Here is a 26,145-nt window from a genome sequence, read left to right as displayed (position 1 = left end):
AGCTTTATGAACTTGTAATTGCTGTGGATTGCTGCTATGTTTCAGGCCCCCCCCCCAAAAAAAAAAAAAAAAAAAAAAAAAAAAATTCAGGGCTTTTTTCATCTCTATATGAATTAGTCACTGCTATGGATTCCGGCTATTCTGTGTGCGGACAGCTAAAAATGAAAGCTGTTTCTCCGCTATATATGAAGTTGTATCTGTTGTGTATCCCTGTTTTCCACCGTCCAGGGAAAGCTGGACTGATGTCCCTACAGTGTATAGCTCTGAGAAGAGCTGTTGGCTTTCTTCATTACTTCTTGCCTGCCTATCTGAAGCTAATTGCTATCTAGCCCTCATCAGATATGTTTCTCTCCATATATCTGACGGCAAAGATGTCAAATAGGGCGGCGGCCGTTCTTATGAATGGAAGGGCACATGTTTTCGGCAGACAATGGGTGTTTTCTATTTTTTTCACTGCCTCCATTGTCGTAGTTTCTGTCCCACCTCCCCTGCACAGTTATTGGTGCAAAAAAACACGCCAGGGAAAGTGGGAGGGGATACGAATTTTTACTGCGTATGCGGCCTGGTATTCGATTGTGAATGAATACATCAAACGCCATGATATTCGATCGAATACTTATTTGATCGAACGGCATTTGCTCATCTCTAATCTTCAGGAAAAGTTTCGAAGCTTACCAACAGTGACTATTTGCATGAAAGAACTCATAACGTTCATAGATAACTGATTACAGCATAAACAGATTCAACAGTCGCTTAAAACATTTGAATAATCGATCCGCCATTGCAAACTCACCTTGATTCAGCATCGCAGGAAATTACAGAAGTTGGTGTACGGTTCTTTTGCAAAGTTCTAAAGAGTTTTCAAACGATGAAGCCAAATTTGCAAATTTTGTAGAATTCCGTAATCGAAACATGCAATGGCGATCACTCAAAAGCTTATGACAGTTCTGTTAACTTGTGTAACTGCAGTTTCCGGCTACAATATTGTGTTCCATGCAGACACATGCTTTTAATGAGAGAAACCGAAACAATCCCTTTGTACGATAGGAACTGCTTCCACAAAAATACTGGGAAAATTTGCAAATTGAGCCTAGTTTTGAAGACACAGAATTTGATTTATATTGTGCTGTGGAAGAACAAGAGACTATTGACGAAGAACCACTCAGTAGTACTGCTAAGTACAATCTGGCGTTCCAATCCCTAACTCAGTTGGGGGATATTTTATCTAATCATGGAACTTCAACCTTTCTAAACTACTTGGAAGAAATCAAGGTTATCCAAAACAATGCCAGATGAGGTTCTTCGTTATTACAACCCAGCTTGTCATATAACCAGTCTGTACATCAAGATGTTGCAGGTGCTGAGACTTCAAATGTTCCGGATATAGTTGATGGAAATACACCAGCTTCTACAAGCTGCAAATCTTCATCTGCGCGTCCGCAGGTAGTTGTGCCTTTTCAGGCTATAGGCAAAGATATGCATTTCACATCTAAAATTAGAGTAAAAGGTCATCCTAAGAAAAAGACCAAACAATTAACATTCAACAAGAAGGAAATTGACCATACACCTAAAAATTCTTCAAACAAACGCCCCTAGGAAGGTAACAAAGTGCAGAAGGTATCCACAAAGAGGAGAAAAAGGGAAACAACCAAAACACAAAAAAAATTGCAAGGAAATGGAGAAATGTCTGATTTGCCACTTTGATTTGGGGAAAAAGTCTAAAAAATTGACAACTTGTTTTTCTTGTTGTTCCACACTACATGAAGATTGTTATAGAGTGGATGGATGTCCGCAGTGCGAGGAAGATTAGCCATTGTAACATAAATGTCCTAATAAAGTGAAAATTTACTGGGATAAATATGATACATCTGCAGTTCATTTAAGTTTATAGGCACGGTACACGGATGGTAGCTAAAAATAGCCAGGAGTTCATAGGTACGGTACCTAGAAATAGCCACATCCAGATTTTAATTCAAATTATTATTATTATTATTATTATTATTATTATTATTTATTTTTTATTTTTTGCACACACACACAGTCACATGACCTTACTTCTGTGATGTCATAAAACTAGGATCTGCTTACCTATTATGTGAGGTTCTGTTCACATTTGCATATGATGATGTCATAATGCACATATTTGCATATGATGATGTCATAACGGAACCCTGAGGGTATATAAACCCTGAGCGCTGTGACATCACAGCCATTTCTTGAGTTGATGCTTTTGCTGACACTTCACTTTGGTTCTGGAAGAGCGAACTTGTTTGTACTACATATCTAGTGATTACTTCCATTCATTCTTACTGATCTTTGATCAGGGCCCAGTAATATCGGAGCCACCTGAGAACTTAGTTCTCTAATATTTCATCAGCTCCGCCTTGGTAACTAAGCCATGAGCGCCCGAGAGCTGCGTCAGCTGATAGCTGACAATGATACATGGCTGCGCCGACCGGAGAATCAAGGTAAGTGAATTGTTCAGGAAGAGAGAGACAATATTCCCCCCACCCTAGAGGAGATTTCCTGGGAGGAGTTATCCCTGGGGTCTGCTGAGCAATGTTTCAGGGTAAACAGCACATTTTCCATTCCTAGTCGTTTGGGGTGGGTTTTACTTTCCTCCGAATTCCACCCCTGCCCATGATAGAAAACAGAAGTTCTTTATTCAGGCAATTTGACAAACTGGGCCCCATAATCACAAAACAATAACCCATCTAAAACATAACTGTTATTCCCAATAAATCAATAAAAGAAATCCCAACAACGTTAAACCCCCCACTCTAAGGGTATGTTCACACGGAGGAAAAGGTCACGGAACATTCCGCAACAGGAAAAGACAAAAGGATATATCCAGCACTCGGAATCCGGCCTAATAAAAATAAACTTAACTTTTATTAAGAATTGGTCATTCTTCCATTAAAAAATTATGATCATACAAGGGACATTAGCTTACCCCTCGTATGATCAAAAAATTTTAATGGAAGAATGACCATTTCTTAATAAAAGTTAAGTTTTATCTTTATTAGGCCGGATTCCGAGTGCTGGATATATCCTTTTGTCTTTTCCTGTTGCTACATTTTGGCTTAGCCGAGAGAGCCATTATCCGTGCACCGATCTTTTGGAATCCTGCTACAACGCTGACGGCTCTGACACGTGAGTAGTGCACTTCTAAATTATTATCATTTTTTCTATATTAAGAGCTGTGACCTTCATATCTTTTTCACGGAACATTCCATTTGAACATTCCGCAACGAAATGCCGATGCAGCATCAGCTTTCTATCGCAGAACCCACTCCTGTGTAGGCCCGAATAAATGGTCAAGCCATGGAATTCACGGGTGATTCTGCGCAGATAGGGCATGTCGCTTCTTTTTTCCGCTACTAGCTAGCGTTCGGTCCAGTTTCTTCATATCTCCCATCACTACCTTGTTCATAAAAGAAACTGCCACCACCCAGACCCTTAAAGAGGACCTTTCACCGATTTGGGCGTAGGCAGTTCTATATACTGCTGGAACGCTGACAATGATCTGAATTCAGCGCACTGTCGGCTTTCCCAATCTGTGCCCCGGGTAAAGAACTATCGGCCCTGGTACCGTAGCTCTTTACAGTCAGAAGGGCGTTCCTGACAGTCACTCAGGTACATCCTTCTCCACAGCAGTGCCTATTGCGCTGTACTGGGTGAGCTGGGTGGAACGCCCCCTCCCACCAGATAATATTTGTCTATGGACAAGCACTGTCAGCTTTCCAGCAGTATATAGAACTGCCTGTGCCCAAATCGGTGAAACGTCCTCTTTAAAAGGGGCATCCCGAAGGGGGGCAGTTCCTCTGTATACAGAGTAACTGTTCAAGCATACATCAATATGATCAGCAAAGTGAGTGTTTGCTGAATAGATTTCTGGCGAGAGGTTACCCTCTTTGAACGGGCCCCGGAACAAACAAGGCTAACCCCGAGAGAAACTGCCGCTATTATTATACTCTGGGGTCTTTTCAGACCCCGGAGTATAATAATCAGAGACTCAGGGGAGGTGAAGAAGCATAATAAACAGTGTAACTCACCTCTCCGGGATCCATTGTTACTCCTAGCACAGCCTTCAGGAATTTAGGGCAATGTCCCAGACGTGACGTCCCCACGTGACATCTGGGACATTACTGTTCAGATCTGTTTTCAGGGCATCCTGTCTTGGGCTGGTTAAGAGAAAAAATAAGGAAAAAAATAAACTGGTAAAATTGCCGCCCCTTTGAAAGTGCTGCCTGAGGCGGCTGCGTGACCTCGCCTCAGAGGCGCGGCCCTGGTTGGGGGAAAGCTAGCGCTCACCTGTGTGGAGAGGGAACTTATGGGCTTTAATCCTTGGTGGCCAGCGCACATACAAGTCTATGACAGGGAGAGGCTGTTGCTTGTGTTTCCAGTTAATTTAGGGAACTAACAGCCCATTGGGGTTAGTGTTTACTGGGGAGAGTGCCTTCTATGCCTCCCTGTTGTTCTTAATGGCATATGCTATGGACATGCATTAATCCCCGCAATTATCAGGTTGGACAATTATATCTCCCAAAGATCTTTGTTTGGCATTAGATTAGGCTTCCAATAATCTCTATAAATCCCCATTAGATTATTATTGTTTTGGTCCCTGTATGATTACTATACACTATGATCAGCGGGACCGTTAGGGCTAGTTCACACGGGGGGCAATGAGGCAGATTTTGACAGCAGATTTTGCCTCAAAACCTGCCTCCATACAATGGTGGTCTATGGAGACTGCTAGCTTTCGTTTTTCTGCTAGCAGTTTTTTGCTGCATGACCTTTCTTCAGGCGGATTCCACCTGAGGAAAGCAATAGAAGTGAATGGGAGGCGAAAAACCTCTAGCATTTTTTTTTGCAAAACAAAATCCAGACCAAAAACGCCTAGCTTTTTTTTTTTTTTTTTTTTTACAGTCTATTCACTTGAGGAAGCGTTTTTTTTCGGGACCAAAATAAGCCAGGCGGCTTTTACGTGTGAACTAGCCCTTGGCATTGGGGATTTAACATTGCTGGGAGTTCTTTTATTTATTTATTGGGAATAAAAAAAAGAATTTCAGACGACTTATTGTTTTGTGATTATGGGGCCCAGTTTGTCCAATATTAGTTGATGGCGTCCCTTCATCCAGTGAATGATATATATCTTTATTCAGGTTACTGTTAAACTTAACTATACTGGGGTCTCTTCTCCTCAAAACCCTTAGCAATAACAGGATCCATTCCTATGGGCTAAATGTGTTACCTTTATATATTTACAGGTCAGGCAGCAATTGTCCATAGACTGAGGTCATCCCAAGGACATCGTGGAGAACCTTCTACTGGACATCAAAGAAGCAGGAATCCTATCACTGCGAGGACAGGGAGACGCGACAGAGCTCCTCCACAGCACAGAGGACTAGAAGAGAGCAGGGAAAGAAGCCGCTCTCCATTAAGACCCGCCCCTGCAGAGCCCTCCAGAATAATAGGAGAGAGTAGCAGTGATAGCAGCCGACCAGCAAGTGGATCCACAGCTGATACCACTGAATTTCAACGGCCAAATCCGGTTCCACCCCCTGAGGATCCAATTCCAAGCAGATCTCCTGTATACTCCTACCCTGCAACCCGTGCATTCAGTAGATTCATTCATCTGCTGGACATGGGTGGGATGACCCCAACGTCACCGGCAATGCCACAGGGGCAACCACTTGAACCACATGCACAATATCTACTTTGGCACGAGAGACGGCAGGAGAGACGGCAGCGTCCGCCCAGCAGGAGAACTCTGCAAATTCAGAACTTACCCACTAGAGAGGTAATACCTCAGGAGGAGGCCCAGTCATGTGTAATCTGCATGACTGAATATGAGATTGGAGAGCAAGTCACAAATCTTCCCTGTACTCATAACTTTCATCAGGGTTGCATCTCGACCTGGCTCCGCTCTCACTCTCAGTGCCCCCTGTGCCGTAACCACTGCTTCCAATGAAGCCCCATGAAGGGCTATGAACAGAGACATCCCAAAATAATGGAAGGTAAGCCATCTATATTTCATCTTTTCCCTCCGCCCTATCAGATGTATGTGACATGTAACATAGAAATAATAACATTTTATCTTTATCTATCCAGAAAGAAAATCCAAGCCTGGAAAAAGAACAGCCTGAACTACAATCCGTTACAGGACACGGCAGCTCCAGACCCGGATGGTGCCATATACTTTATTCCATGGCAAATTCTTCCTAAAAAAAAAAAATGTAAATAAATAAAAAAAAAAAAAAAAAAAAAAAAAAAAAAAAGATTGTGTAAATTGTATTTCTTTTTTTACTGTATATAATAATATTTTGTGATCTAGGAGCCTATAATGATAAGTAAGACAGAGGTAGCAGTTACACCAAATACACGACCGCACCAACAAATGCTCCAATATATGGCAGATATATGTAAATGTGTATATTGTGTAATGAGGAGATCATAGCTCCAGGGGCTGCGGGGAGGGCAGATATACATGGGCCTAAGTGCACAAGGAGGCTCAAGGCCCCTCTGTTATTCTCCAACTCTCTCAAAACATCTGGGAGGGGCCCCTGGATATGATAAAGTGGTATAGGTGAACTGTCTGGCGGTATTATATGAGCAGGGAATACAGGGCCGCATTAAATATAGGGCATATGGTGCACTCCTATCTTTTTTTATTGATTATTATGTAACACAAAACATCGAGATGCCAGGGATTGAACCCATGCGCTCTACCAGTGAGCTACATCCCCTCATACACAGTGTGAAAACGCTCATATTTCTGAGACTACATACCACCTATATGGCAGTATTACATTGGTATTATTATTATTATGGGCAGGTATATGGCACTTATATATGTTGGTACTATTCTGTCTACATTTCAGGTCTGTTATCAGGGGTTGTAACTAGCAAAGACTGGGCCCCATAGTAAACACTGACTGGGCCCCCACAGCACCTACGGGGTATCGTGCACATAGAACACATAGGGGGTTAAAAAGGGTCTCAGACCCCACAACATTGTATATTCATGATCTTTTCTTAGGACAGAACATCAATATTTTAGTCTCTGAAAAATGACATGAAAGTGTTTTTTTACGTGTACTGCGTGGTAGCACTACTAATGTGTATAGTATGGGAGTATTATCCGTGTGCACTATATGGTGGTATTATTGTTTTGCACAGTGTGGCAGTATCATTTATATGCACTCTATGTTTTTACTATTTATTAGTATGACAGTGTTATTTCGGTGTGCTGTATGTTGGCGCTGTATGGCTACATTATATCTATTTGGCGGTATTATTATTATTGCAGTATTTTCAGAAGGGTACCATAGGGGATGTAGCTCAGTGGTAGAGCGCATGCTTCGCATGTATGAGGCCCCGGGTTCAATCCCCGGCATCTCCATGCTTTGTGATAAACAACTACAAAAACATCAAAGATCCATAAAACTGATAAATGTGCCGGAATTCAGAAAACATCTGCCTGTCTGTATTATAAAGGCTGAAAATTATCTGTCCACCATTTTAGAATCCTATGTCGATAGTGACCACTAGGGGCGGTGTAGCTGACACAATACATGTATAGAAATACATGGACAGTGATGTAATAAATAGTCCTCCTTATCTCTATAGCGCCATCCTATGCCATTGTGGTTTCCAGCTCAACTCTAGGAGCCTATATATAGAAAGAAAGCTAATAAACTGTTACACTGGAGCCTTCACACCCCACTGTCAGTATGAGTGCCCTGGATATGATACGGTGGTATAGGTGAACTGTCTGGCGGTATTATATGAGCAGGGAATACAGGGCTGCATTAAATATAGGGCATATGGTGCACTCCTACTGGGCCCTATGGTAGCGGGGGCCTCTTGGGACACCAGGACAGTCCCAGTTTACATCTGCTGTGAGGCATTAGGAGGCAGATTGCTGAATCCAGGAGGGGCAGCACTGAGAGCATTTGTTGGGGGAACCTTGCGAGATTTGTCTCATGAGATCTCCCGGTGGTTTCGTCCAGACCGGAAATGTGCAAAATGGAACTGCTGTACATGTCACTGAGCTGTTAGTGTCCTTGTGAACACGATATAGACTGGTGCCCCTTCTATAGGGGATGTAGCTCAGTGGTAGAGTGCATGCTTTGCATGTATGAGGCCCTGGGTTCAATCCCCGGCATCTCCATGTTTTGTACAGGTTTATCTAAATACAATACAGATGCTACATTTCAGAGCTCAGGTGTCTGGATGATCCTCAAACAACTGGATTCTGTCAAAAAATAAGCTTCAAAATAAAAAAACATTGTATCGTTCACCATCATATAATGTGGAAACATAAGCGCATGGTGGACAGTAGGGGGCAGTCAACTCAAACACAAAAACATCCATGTACGCAGTTCAACTTGTAAGGACATATTGGATACGGATCCTTGTAGACCAGGGCTCGGCTCCACAGTGACAGGAGGCGCAAGATATCGGGCACATGACAATTTATACTGGATTTCTGGCATATCACGTTCGTGGTAGGATGTGACGTCACCAGGTGCTGCAGGGTCACCGGCAATGTATTACTGTACATGTATTGTGTGGACTAGACTGCCCCCTAGTGTCCATCATTTTCTCTACAGACAAAAGGTTATGCTCTTTTACATTAAATTCCGTCTTTGTATTATCCCCGAACATATTTCATGAGACTTCATGCCTGTATATCAGTTTTACTGACCTTGTTTTGTAGTTGTTTGTCTCAAAGGGTGGAGATGCCAGGGATTGAACCCGGGGCATCAGACATGCAAAGCATGCGCTCTACCACTGAGCTACATCCCCTGTAGAACATTCCTACCAATGCTCCCAATGCATCTGGGAAAAATAGTCGTGCTATCTATCATTCGCTTACACTTCAGCCCTCCAGGGGGCCCTGTACGTTGCATACCACGTTGCTGTCAACCACATCCTGACACTGTTCAGCCTCAGCTACATGATATGAGACACATGGGGCCCCCTAGAGGACTGAAATGTAAGGAAAGGTGGCTGTGGGCAGCGGCAGGGATCGGTAACTAAACAGGGCCTAATACCTGCTGGGGTTATTTCCACTCAGTACAGGGGCGCAATGGAACGTATTGTTTCATCTCAGAATTGGGAACATTAATAGAACAATTATATAGGGGATGTAGCTCAGTGGTAGAGCGCATGCTTTGCATGTATGAAGCCCTGGGTTCAATCCCCAGCATCTCCATGTCATGTGATTAACACCTACAAAAACATCAAAGATCCAAAAAACTGATAAACATTCAGGAAACATCTTCCCGTATCCTATTAATATTATAAAGGTGAAAATTTGTGAGTTTGGATGTTTGTGGGTTTGTGTATTTGGATGTTCCTCAATCACAGCCAAACGGCTGAATGGATTTTGGGGAAATTAAACACACACACACATATTTGCCAGGAAAAGGTAGTAGGCTACTTAAAATGTGGCATATATGAAGCAGAGCACGGCCCGGCATCATAGCACCCTGACGCCGGGGCCTCGCTCTGCCTCATATAGGACACACACAGGCAGAAACCCGAGAACTATATGCACTGAGCGAGCAGAGAGAGCGGCGGGGGAGCATGGCCAAGGTGAGTGCTACTACACTGGGGCCGATGTAGGAGGGGGACATGAAGCTGGGGGCAGAGATGGAGGGGGGACATGAAGCTGGGGGCAGAGATGGGGAGGGACAAGAAACTGGGGGCAGAGATGGGGGGACATGAAGCTGGGGGCAGAGAAGGGGGGACAAGAAACGGGGCACAGATGGGGGGACATGAAGCTGGGGGCAGAGACGGGGGGACAAGAAACTGAGGGCAGAGATGGGGGGACAAGAAACTGAGGGCAGAGATGGAGGGACAAGAAACGGGGCACAGATGGGGGTACAAGAAACTGGGGGAACAAGAAACTGGGGGCAGAGATGGGGGAACAAGAAACTGGGGGCAGAGATGGGGGGGACAAGAAACTGGGGGCACATATTGATATCCAGTAGTATCAACACAATAGGGCTACACGTAGTATATTGTCTCAGGAATTGGAGTATATTTAAAGGTTTCCTATAGGGGATGTAGCTCAGTGGTAGAGCGCATGCTTCGCATGTATGAGGCCCCGGGTTCAATCCCTGGCACCTCCATGTTTTGTGATAAACAACGACAAAAACATCAAAGATCCATAAAACTGATAAATGTGCAGGAAACATCTGCCCGTCTGTATTATAAAGGCTGAATATTATCTGTTCACCATTTTAGAATCCTATGTCGATAGTGACCACTAGGGGGCGGTGTAGCTAACACAATACATGTATAGAAATAAATGGCCAGTGATGTGATAAATAGTCCTCCTTATCTCTATAGCGCCATCCTATATCATTGTGTCACCGGCAATGTAATCCTTTACATGTATTGTGCGGACTAGACTGCCCCCTAGTGTCCATCATTTTCTCTACAGACAAAAGGTTAAACTCGTTTACATTAAATTCCGTCTTCGTATTATCCCCAAACATATTTCGTGTGCCTTCCTGCCTGTACATCAGTTTTACTGACCTTTGATGTTTTGTAGCTGTTTGTCTCAAAAGGTGGAGATGCCGGGGATTGAACCCGAGGCCTCATACATGCAAAGCATGCGCTCTACCACTGAGCTACTTCCCCTATACCATGTCTCTATTAATGCTCCCAATGCGTCTGAGAAAAATAGTCGTGGTACCTATCATTCGCTTACACTTCAGCCCTCCAGGGGGCCCTGTGCATTGCATACCACATTGCTGTCAACAACGTCCTGACACTGTTCAGCCTCAGCTACATGATATGAGACGTATGGGGCCCCCTAGAGGACTGAAATGTAAGCAAAGGTGGCTGTGGGCAGTGGCAGGGACCGGTAACTAAATAGGGCCTAATACCTGCTGGGATTATTTCCCCTCAGTACAGGAGGTCAATGGAACGTATTGTTTCATCTCAGAATTGGGAACATTAATGGAATTGTTATATAGGGGATGTAGCTCAGTGGTAGAGCGCATGCTTTGCATGTATGAGGCCCCGGGTTCAATCCCCGGCATCTCCATGTTTTGTACAGGTTTATCTAAATACAATAAAAATGCTAAATTTCAGAGCTCAGGTGTCTGGATGATCCTCAAACTACTGGATTTTGTCAAAAAATAAGCTTCAAAATAAAAAGATTGCATCGTTCACCATCATATAATGTGGAAACATAAGCGCATGGTGGACAGTAGGGGGCAGTCAACTGAAACACAAAAGCATCCATGTATGCACTTCAACTTGTTGAAACACAAAAGTGTTTTTTTACGTGTACTGCGTGGTAGCACTACTAATGTGTATAGTATGGGAGTATTATCCGTGTGCACTATATGGTGGTATTATTGTTTTGCACAGTGTGACAGTATCATTTATATGCACTCTATGTTTTTAGTATTTATTTGTACGACAGTGTTATTTCGGTGTACTGTATGTGGGCGCTGTATGGCTACATTATATCTATATGGCGGTATTATTATTATACACTCGCCGGCCACTTTATTAGGTACACCTGTCCAACTGCTCGTTAACACTTAATTTCTAATCAGCCAATCACATGGCGGCAACTCAGTGCATTTAGGCATGTAGACATGGTCAAGACAATCTCCTGCAGTTCAAGCCGAGCATCAGTATGGGGAAGAAAGGTGATTTGAGTGCCTTTGAACGTGGCATGGTTGTTGGTGTCAGAAGGGCTGGTCTGAGTATTTCAGAAACTGCTGATCTACTGGGATTTTCACGCACAACCATCTCTAGGGTTTACAGAGAATGGTCCGAAAAAGAAAAAACATCCAGTGAGCGGCAGTTCTGTGGGCGGAAATGCGTTGATGCCAGAGGTCAGAGGAGAATGGCCAGACTGGTTCGAGCTGATAGAAAGGCAACAGTGACTCAAATAGCCACCCGTTACAACCAAGGTAGCCAGAAGAGCATCTCTGAACGCACAGTACGTCGAACTTTGAGGCAGATGGGCTACAGCAGCAGAAGACCACACCGGGTGCCACTCCTTTCAGCTAAGAACAGGAAACTGAGGCTACAATTTGCACAAGCTCATCGAAATTGGACAATTGAAGATTGGAAAAACGTTGCCTGGTCTGATGAGTCTCGATTTCTGCTACGACATTCGGATGGTAGGGTCAGAATTTGGCGTCAACAACATGAAAGCATGGATCCATCCTGCCTTGTATCAACGGTTCAGGCTGGTGGTGGTGATGTCATGGTGTGGGGAATATTTTCTTGGCACTCTTTGGGCCCCTTGGTACCAATTGAGCATCGTTGCAACGCCAAAGCCTACCTGAGTATTGTTGCTGACCATGTCCATCCCTTTATGACCACAATGTACCCAACATCTGATGGCTACTTTCAGCAGGATAATGCAATGCCATGTCATAAAGCTGGAATCATCTCAGACTGGTTTCTTGAACATGACAATGAGTTCACTGTACTCCAATGGCCTCCACAGTCACCAGATCTCAATCCAATAGAGCATCTTTGGGATGTGGTGGAACGGGAGATTCGCATCATGGATGTGCAGCCGACAAATCTGCGGCAACTGTGTGATGCCATCATGTCAATATGGACCAAAATCTCTGAGGAATGCTTCCAGCACCTTGTTGAATCTATGCCACGAAGAATTGAGGCAGTTCTGAAGGCAAAAGGGGGTCCAACCCGTTACTAGCATGGTGTACCTAATAAAGTGGCCGGTGAGTGTATATTTCCACTTTACTAATCACATAATGATATCCAGTAGTAGCAGCACAATAGGGCTACACGTAGTATATTGTCTCAGGAATTGGAGTATTTGAAGAGGTTTCCTGTAGGGGATGTAGCTCAGTGGTAGAGCGCATGCTTCGCATGTATGAGGCCCTGGGTTCAATCCCCGGCATCTCCATGTTTTGTCTTACATAATAATTTGTTCAACTTTAAGCAGAAATATCTGGATGTGATCCAAGAAACTGTAATATCTGATAAAGCAAGTATCAAAATATCCTTCACTGTCATGTGCAGTATTCCTAAAGATGTATACATAATGTGGCCAGTAGGTGGCAGTGCGCTCATACACAGAAACATCCAGGTATCTCCATGTTATGTGATAAACAACTACAAAAACATCAAAGATCCATAAAACTGATAAATGTGCAGGAATCCACAAGATGTCTGTCTGGATGTAACACAAAGGACGGATTCAACTATCAAAATGTCATCCTGCATTTACGAATCCCCAGTACAGTCAGTGATGGACACTAGGGGGCATTATAGTCAGCACAATACACTGCCTGTGGTATAATGAACAGGCATTTTTTATTTATATAGGGCCCATCATATTCCTCCATATAACATTGACAGCCCTGCTGCCTCCACTTCTGCTTCAGCCCTCCAGGGGACCCCGTCTGCCCCACATGATGTCAATGTTTCCTATTGGGCCCAGTCTTTACCAGTTCTGTCCATGGTTACAGACCTAAAATGTAGACAGAATTTTTTTCTGCCCTTTTGTATTTGGAGATGCTGGATCTGTGTATGTAGATATAGATATATCTGAAGACGGATACTGAGTGCGACATCTATAAAATAATACCGCCAATATAATAGAATAAATTAATCAAAAGTTACAGGAGGAGACGTAACAAGGAAATGCAGTATAAAATAACACGTGTCAGACATCTTGCACCGAACCCCAGTCTACAAGGATCTGTGCCCAATATGTCCATATAGAAGCTGATCTCATCCTTGTGTGTTTCTGTTTATGAGCAGACTGCCACCTACTGGACACTTTATGCCTATATCTCTACAATCTAGTGTATGGTGTGAAGGATATTTTGATACTTGGTTTATCAGTTAATACAGTTTCTTGGATCACATCCGGATATTTCTGCTCTGAAGTTGAGCAAATTTATCTTTTTTTACTGCCTATGTAGGCACACACTCTCCCTGATGTGGACGAGTGTCCCCAAACCCTGGTCTATAGTCTCTCACTCTGCCAATCAGTATCCCTACGCTATGCTGAGGATGGCCCAATAGGCCGAAACAGCGCTGTCCATAGCTGGGAATCTGTTCCTTTTGGGACAGAAATACTGATTTGGCAATTAAATCCACATGATGATTAAAAGACTTTATAACTGAGTCATTCATGATGTTAAGGATGCTGCCCTCTATAGGGTGGTGTACAGAGTGCACTCTGTTCTCCTAATTCCATCCAGGAGAATAGATTTGCATATTTTTTACCCAACTTCCTTTGGGATCTCAGAGGAGGTGGCCTCAGTGCCGAGAAACACATCTGAGTCCCCTTAGCAATATGCATTAAGAGAACCGTGAAGCAACCAAGTGTAGTCAGCTAGCATAGCATCGAGCATGGCTAAATGCAGAGAAAGACGTTGTACCACTTTCAGTGATGGTAACTTCAGTGCTGCAGTTGGCAATGGACGGTGTAACGGGATTAGCTGAGGGATTGCTGTCTTGACCACTTTTTGGCACAAAATGAAAGTCCAATCAAGCCAAGTATGGTGCAAGGATATGATGCAAGGACACCTACACATCTCTCTCTGACACATTGGGGAGTTGATGCTGATCCGCCCTTTTGGCCTGCACCATCATGCGCTTCTTCCCAGCCACTCCCCATCTCCCAGGCGTTTCATTGCAGGCAGAAGTACAGTGCAAGCCACCCACATGCCCAAGCCTTTAATGGTGTCATCGAAAAACTGCAGGCCCTGGAGATGTTGACGTTTATGCTTCTGGATACCCAGGCCTTCCGTCACCAGATGGCAGCTGGGGCACCGCCCTATGCTGGGCCTAGCCGTTACTACTTCTCTTGGTTTGCTGTCCCTGCTTTGCGCCTGCACGTGTCCCATAACATCAGTCGGGCCCAGAGCTCCGCGCTTTGCTGCAAGGTCCACTTGACCACCGATGCATGGACAAGCGCCTGTGGTCAGGGATGCTGCTTATCTTTAATGACAGGAAGGGTGAATGTAGGGGAGTCTGGGCCGGGTGTGCAAACTGGGGTGGCCTATCTCCTCTCCCAGCCCAAAATTCATGCCACAGGTTATCTGAAAGCCTACTGCGCTGCAACCTCCACCCCAGCTACAAGCTGGAAACGCTGTAACACTAGTGTGGGGAGATGTCAGCAGGACATGCTGAAGCTCATCAGCTTGGGGGACAGACAGCACACTGCCTCCAAGGTCAGGGATGCCATCCTGGCTGAGATGGCAATGTGTTTTTCCCTGCTGCACCTAGGGCCAGGCATTCTTGCGTACAGTGGGGCAAAAAAGTATTTAGTCAGTCACCAATAGTGCAAGTTCCACCACTTAAAAAGATGAGAGGCGTCTGTAATTTACATCATAGGTAGACCTCAACTATGAGAGACAAAATGAGAAAACAAATCCAGAAAATCACATTGTCTGATTTTGTAAGAATTTATTTGCAAATTACGGTGGAAAATAAGTATTTGGTCACCTACAAACAATCAAGATTTCTGGCTCTCACAGACCTGTAACTTCTTCTTTAAGAGTCTGCTCTTTCCTCCACTCATTACCTGTAGTAATGGCACCTGTTTAAACTTGTTATCAGTATAAAAAGACACCTGTGCACACCCTCAAACAGTCAGACTCCAAACTCCACTATGTTGAAGACCAAAGAGCTGTCAAAGGACACCAGAAACAAAATTGTAGCCCTGCACCAGGCTGGGAACACTGAATCTGCAATAGGCAACCAGCTTGGATTGAAGAAATCAACTGTGGGAGCAATAATTAGAAAATGGAAGACATACAAGACCACTGATAATCTCCCTCGATCTGGGGCTCCATGCAAAATCTCACCCCGTGGGGTCAAAATGATCACAAGAACGGTGTGCAAAAATCCCAGAACCACGCGGGGGACCTAGTTAATGAACTGCAGAGAGCTGGGACCAATGTAACAAAGCCTACCATCAGTAACACACTATGCCGCCAGGGACTCAGATCCTGCAGTGCCAGACGTGTCCCACTGCTTAAGCCAGTACATGTCCGGCCCGTCTGAAGTTTGCTAGAGAGCATTTGGATGATCCAAAAGAGTATTGGGAGAATGTCCTATGGTCTGATGAAACCAAACTGGAACTGTTTGGTAGAAACACAACTTTTCGTGTTTGGAGGAAAAATAATACTGAGTTGCATCCATCAAACACCATACCTACTGTAAAGCATGGGGGTGGAAACATCATGCTTTGGGGCTGTTTCTCTGCAAAGGGGCCAGGACAACTGATCCGGGTACATGAAAGAATGAATGGGGCCATGTACCGTGAGATTTTGAGTGCAAACCTCCTTCCATCAGCAAGGGCATTGAAGATGAAATGTGGCTGGGTCTTTCAACATGACAATGATCCAAAGCACACTGCCAGGGCAACGAAGGAGTGGCTTTTTAAGAAGTATTTCAAGGTCCTGGAGTGGCCTAGCCAGTCTCCAGATCTCAACCCTATAGAAAACCTTTGGAGGGAGTTGAAAATCCGTGTTGCCAAGTGACAGCCCCAAAACATCACTGCTCTAGAGGAGATCTGCATGGAGGAATTGGCCAACATACCAACAACAGTGTGTGCCAACCTTGTGAAGACTTACAGAAAACGTTTGACCTCTCTCATTGCCAACAAAGGATATATAACAAAGTATTAAGATTAAATTTTGTTACTGACCAAATACCGTATATACTCGAGTATAAGCCGACCCGAATATAAGCCGACCCCCCTAATTTTACCACAAAAAACTGGGAAAACTTATTGACTCGAGTATAAGCCTAGGGGGGGAAATGCAGCAGCTACTGGAAAATTTCAAAAATTAAAATGGTCGGAGTTTTGGGGTGCAGTAGGTGCTGGGGAAGGGGAGGGGGTGTTTTAGTTGTGTTTGTCCCTTCCCTTCCTTTTTTTCCCCCACTTGGAATTCAGCATGGCTGAACATAGGGTATCTGCAGTGCTCCTATTAACCCCTTCTTGATGGAACAGGAGCACTGCAGATCCTCTATATTCAGTAGACCGGGCACTTTCAGACACAGGGATACCTAATATGTATGTGTCTCACAGTCATTTTTTACTTTTCTATGTATTCTAGGGAAAGGAGCAATTTAGAACTTTTTTTTTTTTTTTTTTTGCTGACTCGAGTATAAGCCGAGGGGGGCTTTTTCAGCACAGAAACTGGGCTGAAAAATTCAGCTTATACTCGAGTATATACGGTACTTATTTTCCACCATAAGTTGAAAATAAATTATTACAAAATCAGACAATGTGATTTTCTGGATTTGTATTCTCATTTTGTCTCTCATAGTTGAGGTCTACCTATGATGTAAATTACAGACGCCTCTCATCTTTTTAAGTGATGGAACTTGCACTATTGGTGACTGACTAAATACTTTTTTGCCCCACTGTATGTGATAATGGCCGGAACCTTGTAGCAGATCTGGAGCTTGCCAGACTCAAACACGGTCCACACATGTCCCACGTTTTCAACTTGTTGGTGCAAAGGTTCTTTGATATACTGATATACTGGTCAAAGTGCGGCCATTTTCGTAAGTGAGAAGTAGCCTCTACTAGGCAGAAAACATTCATAGCGCACTCCTGTCATCTTCGCACCGTTGGCTGGTGGAGGAAGACGAGGGGGATGAAGTGGCATTTCATGTCACTGTCCCACACAAGGCTTGAGGGTGCACTTTAGCACCATTGCTTCAGCACGGATGGTGTGAAGGGGAGTGAAAAAGGGAGGAAATAGAGAGTGACCCTTACAGTTGGGGGTAGCAAAGTCATGCCAAGTAACACACTGGCACACATGGCTGATTTCATGTTGGGTTGCATTTCAAGAGACAAAGGCATAGTTCACATCATGGAGAGCAAACAATACTGGATTGAATAAAAAAAATTGGATTGAGCTGATATAGCGTGACTGAATTTCTGGGTCTCCCACCTAGGTTTTGGGGTACACACCCTGAATATCTGGATTGAGCGCACATAGCCTGAACTAATTGCTCTGTATCCTTGTTTTGGGGTTACACAGCCTGAAAAGCTGCTTAGCACGTATGTAGCAAGAAGTAACTGCTGTGGATTGCTGCTATGTTTCAGCCCCCCCCATAATTCAAGGCTTTTTCCAGCTATATGAACTTGTAATTGCTGTGGATTGCTGCTATGATTCAGGCCCCCTCCCCCCCAAAAAAAAATAAATTCAGGGCTTTTTTCATCTCTATATGAATTAGTCACTGCTATGGATTCCGGCTATTCTGTGTGCGGACAACTAAAAATGAAAGCTGTTTCTCCGCTATATATGAAGTTGTATCTGTTGTGTATCCCTGTTTTCCACCGTCCAGGGAAAGCTGGACTGATGTCCCTACAGTGTATAGCTCTGAGAAGAGCTGTTGGCTTTCTTCATTACTTCTTCCCTGCCTATCTGAAGCTAATTGCTATCTAGCCCTCATCAGATATGTTTCTCTCCATATATTTGACGGCAAAGATGTCGAATAGGGCGGCGGCCGTTCTTATGAATGGGAGGGCACATGTTTTCGGCAGACAATGGGTGTTTTCTATTTTTTTCACTGCCTCCATTGTCGTAGTTTCTGTCCCACCTCCCCTGCACAGTTATCGGTGCAAAAAACACGCCAGGGAAAGTGGGAGGGGATACAAATTTTTACTGCGTATGCGGCCTGGTATTCGATTGTTAAAGAATACATCGAACGCCATGATATTCGATCGAAGAATTATTCGATCGAACGGCGTTTGCTCATCTCTAATCTTCAGGAAAAGTTTCGAAGCTTACCAACAGTGACTATTTGCATGAAAGAACTCATAACGTTCATAGATAACTGATTACAGCATAAACAGATTCAACAGTCGCTTAAAACATTTGAATAATCGATCCGCCATTGCAAACTCACCTTGATTCAGCATCGCAGGAAATGACAGAAGTTGGTGTACGGTTCTTTTGCAAAGTTCTAAAGAGTTTTCAAACGATGAAGCCAAATTTGCAAATTTTGTAGAATTCCGTAATCGAAACATGCAATGGCGATCACTCAAAAGCTTACGACAGTTCTGTTAACTTGTGTAACTGCAGTTTCCGGCTACAATATTGTGTTCCATGCAGACACATGCTTTTAATGAGAAAAACCGAATCAATCCCTTTGTATGATAGGAACTGCTTCCACAAAAAATACTGGGAAAATTTGCAAATTGAGCCTAGTTTTGAAAACACAGAATTTGATTTATATTGTGCTGTGGAAGAACAAGAGACTATTGACGAAGAACCACTCAGTAGTACTGCTAAGTACAATCTGGCGTTACAATCCCTAACTCAGTTGGCGGATATTTTATCTAATCATGGAACTTCAACCTTTCTAAACTACTTGGAAGAAATCAAGGTTATCCAAAACAATGCCAGATGAGGTTCTTCGTTATTACAACCCAGCTTGTCATAGAACCAGTCTGTACATCAAGATGTTGCAGGTGCTGAGACTTCAAATGTTCCGGATATAGTTGATGGAAATACGCCACCTTCTACAAGCTGCAAATCTTCATCTGCGCGTCCGCAGGTAGTTGTGCCTTTTCAGGCTATAGGCAAAGATATGCATTTCACATCTAAAATTAGAGTAAAAGGTCGTCCTAAGAAAAAGACCAAACAATTAACATTCAACAAGAAGGAAATTGACCATACACCTAAAAATTCTTCAAACAAACGCCCCTAGGAAGGTAACAAAGTGCAGAAGGTATCCACAAAGAGGAGAAAAAGGGAAACAACCAAAACACAAAAAAAATTGCAAGAAAATGGAGAAATGTCTGATTTGCCACTTTGATTTGGGGAAAAAGTCTAAAAAATTGACAACTTGTTTTTCTTGTTGTTCCACACTACATGAAGATTGTTATAGAGTGGATGGATGTCCGCAGTGCGAGGAAGATTACCCATTGTAACATAAATGTCCTAATAAAGTGAAAATTTACTGGGATAAATATGATACATCTGCAGTTCATTTAAGTTTATAGGCACGGTACACGGATGGTACCTAAAAATAGCCAGGAGTTCATAGGTACGGTACCTAGAAATAGCCACATCCAGATTTTAATTCAAATTATTATTATTATTATTTATTTATTTTTTTTTTGCACACACACACACACACACACACACAGTCACATGACCTTACTTCTGTGATGTCATAAAACTAGGATCTGCTTACCTATTATGTGAGGTTCTGTTCACATTTGCATATGATGATGTCATAATGCACATATTTGCATATGATGATGTCATAATGCACATATTTGCATATGATGATGTCATAACGGAACCCTGAGGGTATATAAACCCTGAGCGCTGTGACATCACAGCCATTTCTTGAGTTGATGCTTTTGCTGACACTTCACTTTGGTTCTGGAAGAGCGAACTAGTTTGTACTACATATCTAGTGATTACTTCCATTCATTCTTACTGATCTTTGATCAGGGCCCAGTAATATCGGAGCCACCTGAGAACTTAGTTCTCTAATATTTCATCAGCTCCGCCTTGGTAACTAAGCCATGAGCGCCCGAGAGCTGCGTCAGCTGATAGCTGACAATGATACATGGCTGCGCCGACCGGAGAATCAAGGTAAGTGAATTGTTCAGGAAGAGAGAGACAATATTCCCCCCACCCTAGAGGAGATTTCCTGGGAGGAGTTATCCCTGGGGTCTGCTGAGCAATGTTTCAGGGTAAACAGCACATTTTCCATTCCTAGTCGTTTGGGGTGGGTTTTACTTTCCTCCGAATTCCACCCCTGCCCATGATAGAAAACAGAAGTTCTTTATTCAGGCAATTTGACAAACTGGGCCCCATAATCACAAAACAATAACCCGTCTAAAACATAACTGTTATTCCCAATAAATCAATAAAAGAAATCCCAACAACGTTAAACCCCCCACTCTAAGGGTATGTTCAGACGGAGGAAAAGGTCACGGAACATTCCACAACAGGAAAAGACAAAAGGATATATCCAGCACTCGGAATCCGGCCTAATAAAAATAAACTTAACTTTTATTAAGAATTGGTCATTCTTCCATTAAAATTTTTTGATCATACGAGGGGTAAGCTAATGTCCCTTGTATGATCATAATTTTTTAATGGAAGAATGACCATTTCCTAATAAAAGTTAAGTTTTATCTTTATTAGGCCGGATTCCGAGTGCTGGATATATCCTTTTGCCTTTTCCTGTTGCTCCATTTTGGCTTAGCCGAGAGAGCCATTATCCGTGCACCGATCTTTTGGAATCCTGCTACAACGCTGACGGCTCTGACACGTGAGTAGTGCACTTCTAAATTATTATCATTTTTTCTGTATTAAGAGCTGTGACCTTCATATCTTTTTCACGGAACATTCCATTTGAACATTCCGCGACGAAATGCCGATGCAGCATCAGCTTTCTATCGCGGCAACCCACTCCTGTGTAGGCCCAAATAAATGGTCAAACCATGGAATTCACGGCTGATTCTGCTCAGATAGGGCATGTCGCTTCTTTTTTCCGCTACTAGCTACCGTTCGGTCCAGTTTCTTCATATCTCCCATCACTACCTTGTTCAGAAAAGAAACTGCCACCCCCCAGACCCTTAAAGAGGACCTTTCACCGATTTGGGCGTAGGCAGTTCTATATACTGCTGGAACGCTGACAATGATCTGAATTCAGCGCACTGTCGGCTTTCCCAATCTGTGCCCCGGGTAAAGAACTATCGGCCCTGGTACCGTAGCTCTTTACAGTCAGAAGGGCGTTCCTGACAGTCACTCAGGTACATCCTTCTCCACAGCAGTGCCTATTGCGCTGTACTGGGTGAGCTGGGAGGAATGCCCCCTCCCACCAGATAATATTTGTCTATGGACAAGCACTGTCAGCTTTCCAGCAGTATATAGAACTGCCTGTGCCCAAATCGGTGAAACGTCCTCTTTAAAAGGGGCATCCCGAAGGGGGGCAGTTCCTCTGTATACAGAGTAACTGTTCAAGCATACATCAATATGATCAGCAAAGTGAGTTTTTGCTGAATAGATTTCTGGCGAGAGGTTACCCTCTTTGAACGGGCACCGGAACAAACAAGGCTAACCCCGAGAGAAACTGCCGCTATTATTATACCCTGGGGTCTTTTCAGACCCCGGAGTATAATAATCAGAGACTCAGGGGAGGTGAAGAAGCATAATAAACAGTGTAACTCACCTCTCCGGGATCCATTGTTACTCCTAGCACAGGTTTCAGGAATTTATGGCAATGTCCCAGACGTGACGTCCCCACGTGACATCTGGGACATTACTGCTCAGATCTGTTTTCAGGGCATCCTGTCTTGGGCTGGTTAAGAGAAAAAATAAGGAAAAAAATAAACTGGTAAAATTGCCGCCCCTTTGAAAGTGCTGCCTGAGGCGGCTGCGTGACCTCGCCTCAGAGGCACGGCCCTGGTTGGGGGAAAGCTAGCGCTCACCTGTGTGGAGAGGGAACTTATGGGCTTTAATCCTTGGTGGCCAGCGCACATACAAGTCTATGACAGGGAGAGGCTGTTGCTTGTGTTTCCAGTTAATTTAGGGAACTAACAGCCCATTGGGGTTAGTGTTTACTGGGGAGAGTGCCTTCTATGCCTCCCTGTTGTTCTTAATGGCATATGCTATGGACATGCATTAATCCCCGCAATTATCAGGTTGGGCAATTATATCTCCCAAAGATCTTTGTTTGGCATTAGATTAGGCTTCTAATAATCTCTATAAATCCCCATTAGATTATTATTGTTTTGGTCCCTGTATGATTACTATACACTATGAGCAGCGGGACCGTTAGGGCTAGTTCACACGGGGGGCAATGAGGCAGATTTTGACAGCAGATTTCGCCTCAGATTTCGCCTGCTAGCGGAAAAAAGAAGCGGCATGACCTTTCTTAAGGCGGATTCCACCTGAGGAAAGCAATAGAAGTGAATGGGAGGTGAAAAACGTCTAGCATATTTTTTGCAAAACAAAATCTAGACCGAAAACGCCTAGCGTTTTTTTTTTTTTTTTTTACAGTCTATTCACTTTAGGAAGCGTTTTTTTTTCGGGACCAAAATAAGCCAGGCGGTTTTTACGTGTGAACTAGCCCTTAGCATTGGGGATTTAACATTGCTGGGAGTTCTTTTATTTATTTATTTATTGGGAATAAAAAAAAAAAATTTCAGACGACTTATTGTTTTGTGATTATGGGGCCCAGTTTGTCCAATATTAGTTGATGGCGTCCCTTCATCCAGTGAATGATATATATCTTTATTCCGGTTACTGTTAAACTTAGCTATACTGGGGTCTCTTCTCCTCAAAACCCTTAGCAATAACAGGATCCATTCCTATGGGCTAAATGTGTTACCTTTATATATTTACAGGTCAGGCAGCAATTGTCCATAGACTGAGGTCATCCCAAGGACATCGTGGAGAACCTTCTACTGGACATCAAAGAAGCAGGAATCCTATCACTGCGAGGACAGGGAGACGCGACAGAGCTCCTCCACAGCACAGAGGACTAGAAGAGAGCAGGGAAAGAAGCCGCTCTCCATTAAGACCCGCCCCTGCAGAACCCTCCAGAATAATAGGAGAGAGTAGCAGTGATAACACCCGTCCAGCAAGTGGATCCACAGCTGACACCACTGAATTTCAACGGCCAAATCCGCTTCCACCCCCTGAGGATCCAATTCCAAGCAGATCTCCTGTATACCCCTACCCTGCAACCCGTGCATTCAGTAGATTCATTCAGCTGCTGGACATGGGTGGGATGACCCCAACGTCACCGGCAATGCCACAGGGGCAACCACTTGAACCACATGCACAATATCTACTTTGGCACGAGAGACGGCAGGAGAGACGGCGGCGTCCGCCCAGCAGGAGAACTCTGCAGATTCAGAACTTACCCACTAGAGAGGTAATACCTCAGGAGGAGGCCCAGTCATGTGTAATCTGCATGACTGAATATGACATCGGAGAGCAAGTCACAGAGCTTCCCTGTACTCATAACTTTCATCAGGGTTGCATCTCGACCTGGCTCCGCTCTCACTCTCAGTGCCCCCTGTGCCGTAACCACTGCTTCCAATGAAGCCCCATGAAGGGCTATGAACAGAGACATCCCAAAATAATGGAAGGTAAGCCATCTATATTTCATCTTTTCCCTCCGCCCTATCAGATGTATGTGACATGTAACATAGAAATAATAACATTTTATCTTTTTCTATCCAGAAAGAATATCCAAGCCTGGAAAAAGAACAGCCTGAACTACAATCCGTTACAGGACACGGCAGCTCCAGACCCGGATGGTGCCATATACTTTATTCCATGGCAAATTCTTCCTAAAAAAAAAAAAGTAAATAAAAAAAAAAAAAAAAAAAAGATTGTGTAAATTGTTTTTCTTTTTTTACTGTATATAATAATATTTTGTGATCTAGGAGCCTATAATGATAAGTAAGACAGAGGTAGCAGTTACACCAAATACACAACCGCACCAACACATGCTCCAATATATGGCAGATATATGTAAATGTGTATATTGTGTAATGAGTAGAGATGAGCGAACACTAAAATGTTCGAGGTTCGAAATTCGATTCGAACAGCCGCTCAATGTTCGTGTGTTCGAACGGGTTTCGAACCCCATTATAGTCTATGGGGAACAGATACTCGTTAAGGGGGAAACCCAAATCCGTGTCTGGAGGGTCACCAAGTCCACTATGACACCCCAGGAAATGATGCCAACACCTCTGGAATGACACTGGGACAGCAGGGGAAGCATGTCTGGGGGCATCTAACACACCAAAGACCCTCTATTACCCCAACATCACTGCCTAACAACTACACACTTTCCACATTCAAAAAAACCTCTATCAAAGTGGGAAAATACCTGGAAACCTTCTTTACTCCCCAAATGGATGGACACAAACCCCAATTTAAGCTCAACAAACAGTAACAACCACCCCTTTAAATCACGTTCCCCATGACAACCACAAATGGAATAGGCAATGGGAATTCCAAAAGCCCTCACCCTTAACTGTCATTTTGAGTGTGTGTGTGTGTGTGTGTGTGTGTGTGATATGGTAAGACCTTCCAAAATTCACTTTTCTAGCCCTTAACATGAGCCCTTCCAAACAAAGTTACATGACCTTAAGCTGAGCTACCAGCAGAGATTGAGGCCCTTGGCATGAGTAGAGCCTTGCACCAGCAGTGTTTTTGGCACTTAGGGTGAGTTGAGCCTTGTACCAGCGTGTGTCCCTTAACATCAGGCGGGCCCTAAGTTCTGCGCTTTGCACAAAAGTTCCACATTAACTAGGCTGAATGGTACAAAGATTAGTAGGCCCGAGAACCAGGAACAGGTCTTGCAATGGCTGTCGGATAACGCTTAAAGCACATTGTCCACCAGCCAGTCAGCCTCTACCTCCTCTTACCCAACAGTCTTGTCCTCCTTCCACCCAAAATTCCCAATCTTCCCAGAACAATAACCCCAACTGTCCCTGCTCCCCAGAGCTGTTCTCCCTTCCTTTGACTGTACCGCAACCTGCCCCTCCATTTCGCGATTCCACGGACCTAACAGACGAGTATCTGTGTCCAGATGCTCAAACACTAGAGTCTCCTCCATTCCATCTCCGGTCGATTTGGTGGCGGATGACCAGCAACCCACCCTCATCGACGACGATGAGACGCAGTTGCTGTCAGGGCAGCCAGTTGACATGCGCATTGTGCAGGAGGAGGAGGCGAGACAGGAGTTGGAAGAGGAGGTGGTGGACGACGAGGACACCGACCCCACCTGGACAAGGCAGATGTCAAGCTGGGAAAGTAGTGTGGATGTTGAGGCAGGTGCAGCACCAAAAAGGGTAGCTAGAGGCAGAGACATGTCCAGAGGCAGAGGTCAGCTGCTTTGCCGAAGCCAGGCCAGACCCGGAATGTCCGAAGATGTTCCCTTTTGTACCCAGCCCAGAAAAACTCCCCCATCGAGGGCACGTTTCTTGAAGGTGTAGAGTTTTTTCAAGGAATGCGCCGAGGACAGATATAGTGTCGTCTACACAATTTGCCTCTCGAAATCGAGTAGGGGCCCTGAGAAGAGCAACCTGTCCACCACTTCAATGCACCGTCATTTGGAATCCAAGCAATGGAATCAGTGGCAGGCAGCAACGGCAGG

General features: G+C 44.1%; 8 non-coding genes across 8 annotated transcripts; 6 read left to right on the top strand and 2 right to left on the bottom strand.

Annotated features, from left to right (window-relative positions):
• Positions 1-7,333: 7,333 nt before the first annotated feature.
• Positions 7,334-7,405, top strand: TRNAA-CGC (transfer RNA alanine (anticodon CGC)). Its single transcript has one exon. It is a non-coding gene; the product is annotated as a tRNA-Ala (tRNA).
• Positions 7,406-8,104: 699 nt separating this feature from the next.
• On the top strand, positions 8,105-8,176 carry TRNAA-UGC (transfer RNA alanine (anticodon UGC)). The gene has a single exon. It is a non-coding gene; the product is annotated as a tRNA-Ala (tRNA).
• A 566-nt stretch (positions 8,177-8,742) lies between these two features.
• On the bottom strand, positions 8,743-8,814 carry TRNAA-UGC (transfer RNA alanine (anticodon UGC)). Its single transcript has one exon. It is a non-coding gene; the product is annotated as a tRNA-Ala (tRNA).
• Positions 8,815-9,151: 337 nt separating this feature from the next.
• Positions 9,152-9,223, top strand: TRNAA-UGC (transfer RNA alanine (anticodon UGC)). The gene has a single exon. It is a non-coding gene; the product is annotated as a tRNA-Ala (tRNA).
• Positions 9,224-10,073: 850 nt separating this feature from the next.
• TRNAA-CGC (transfer RNA alanine (anticodon CGC)) lies at positions 10,074-10,145 on the top strand. The gene has a single exon. It is a non-coding gene; the product is annotated as a tRNA-Ala (tRNA).
• A 442-nt stretch (positions 10,146-10,587) lies between these two features.
• Positions 10,588-10,659, bottom strand: TRNAA-UGC (transfer RNA alanine (anticodon UGC)). Its single transcript has one exon. It is a non-coding gene; the product is annotated as a tRNA-Ala (tRNA).
• Positions 10,660-10,996: 337 nt separating this feature from the next.
• Positions 10,997-11,068, top strand: TRNAA-UGC (transfer RNA alanine (anticodon UGC)). The gene has a single exon. It is a non-coding gene; the product is annotated as a tRNA-Ala (tRNA).
• Positions 11,069-12,853: 1,785 nt separating this feature from the next.
• Positions 12,854-12,925, top strand: TRNAA-CGC (transfer RNA alanine (anticodon CGC)). The gene has a single exon. It is a non-coding gene; the product is annotated as a tRNA-Ala (tRNA).
• Positions 12,926-26,145: the final 13,220 nt, after the last annotated feature.

The sequence above is a fragment of the Leptodactylus fuscus genome, chromosome 3, assembly GCF_031893055.1.
Source record: "Leptodactylus fuscus isolate aLepFus1 chromosome 3, aLepFus1.hap2, whole genome shotgun sequence".
Classification (NCBI taxonomy): Eukaryota; Metazoa; Chordata; class Amphibia; order Anura; family Leptodactylidae; genus Leptodactylus; species Leptodactylus fuscus.
Note: the sequence above shows the minus strand (reverse complement) of the source record. Positions and strands in the feature narration are given on the sequence as shown.